The sequence below is a fragment of the Musca vetustissima genome, unplaced genomic scaffold, assembly GCF_032173495.1.
Source record: "Musca vetustissima isolate MV318-11 ecotype Yass unplaced genomic scaffold, APGP_CSIRO_Mvet_v1 utg39429, whole genome shotgun sequence".
NCBI lineage: Eukaryota > Metazoa > Arthropoda > Insecta > Diptera > Muscidae > Musca > Musca vetustissima.
Genome location: NW_026889611.1, coordinates 50,455 through 52,495, shown reverse-complemented (window position 1 = coordinate 52,495; position 2,041 = coordinate 50,455).

Genomic DNA, 2,041 nt, shown 5'->3' with positions numbered 1-2,041 from the left:
CACACAAATCGAAATTTAACACACATCGTTCTAGACTTAATTCAGCAAGCTATGCGAAATTTCGTGCAAATCGAAGGATACAAAGGGACTTTGGTGCACCATTTACCTTAAATCGGACGAAAATATATATGGGAGCTATGTCCAAATCTAGACCTAATTCAGTACGCTGTTCCAAATTTCGTGCAAATCGAAACATATATAGGGACTTTGATACACAATTTACCTTAAATCGGACGAAAATGTATATGGAAGCTATATTTAAATCTGAACCGATTTTCAGGAAACATGACACACATCAATCTAGACCTAACTCATTACGGTGTGCCTAATTTCGTACAAATCAAAAGATATATAGGCACTTTGGTACACCATTTACCTTAAATCGGACGAAAATATATATGGGAGCTATATCCAAATTTGAACCGATTTTCACGAAACGTTGCGCACATCATTCTAGACCTAATTCATTACGCTGCACCAAATTTCAAATCGAAAGATATATAGGGACCGTGTACATTAAATCGGACGAAAATATATAAGGGAGCTATATCTAAATCTGAACCAATTTTTCCCAATTTCAATAGGGTTCGTCCTATTATAAATGCGACCTGTACTTTGTTTAAAATTTATCATCGACAGACAGCCGGACGGACGGACATGCATAAATCGACTCAGAAAGTGATTCTATGCATATTCTCAAAAGGAACCATGGGTCTATCTCGTTTCCTTTTGCCTATTACAAACATATGCACAAAGACATAATATCCTGTACCACAGAGTGGTAAAGGGTATAAAAACCTTTGTACCTTCCAAGAGAATTATACTGGTCTGTACGGCACGATACGGTCCTGTCTCAGATCATATATGAGAATGCGACATTCCGTTATTGGATAAGAATTTCTGGTCTTCCAATAGAGCACATATTTCTATTCGATCCTCTGTAGGAAGAAAATCTTTTGATATTTTATCGGCTGAAAATGTTCCAGAAGTGAAGAGTTTTCGCAAGACTCTCCTTTTGTAAGACCTCTCCCATAACAATAGAACCAATTTCAAAGATAATCTGAAATCTGAGGTTCTATTTCAACATAATAATATTAATAATAACCATAAAACTACATATGAGCGTTTTAACATAAATTGCTATTTGCAACTCTTAAATTAACAACAACAACAAAAAAACCATGAAAAACCTTTCAATATATTATCTCCCGAAACCATTAACACACCGACAGTGGCAGTGAAAAGATGCGACAGCATTGTTGTTTTTTTGTCGTTCGTAAAATACAAAATAATGAAATCTGTCTGTTACGCAGTGGTAGGTACAGCTTATCTTTAAAATCGTTTTTTGTTTTTGTTTTGCACAGACGGATTAAAAACTCCAAGAGCCTAGATAATCGATGCTGCAACTGCAGCAGTACTCACTGCCACCAATATAAAGCTCAAAATAGTCGAGTAGCAGCGGCAGTAGTCGCAGCATTTGATGTTATCGCTTGTTGCACAGATTCGAGATGAGACAACAGAGGCCAACAATATCTTCTATTAAATAAAAATTGTCTTTAACGATTGTATTGAGTGCTCAAAGGCTATTCAATTGTCAACTCATAGTTCTACTTGCTTCCTTGCTGGTGTATGCACAGAAACACAACGATTCCTTTCAATGTGTTTTCTGGTGTGAAAGTTGGAGGTTTAAAACGAGTGGATTTTTTAAAACCAATATTTGAATGCGACGATTTCTTTTTAATAATTTTCATCACCCAAACGAGGCGTGGATTTTTTAAAGGAATATTTTTTCAACACCCAACCAAACAAGGCGTGGATTTTTTAAAGGAATATTTTTTTAACACCCAACCAAACAAAGGCGTGGATTTTTTAAAGGAATATTTTTTCAACACTAACCAAACAAGGCGTGGATTTTTAAAGGAATATTTTTGCAACACCCAACCAAACAAAGGCGTGGATTTTTTAAAGGAATATTTTTTCAACACCCAACCAAACAAGGCGTGGATTTTTTAAAGGAATATTTTTTCAACACCCAACCAAA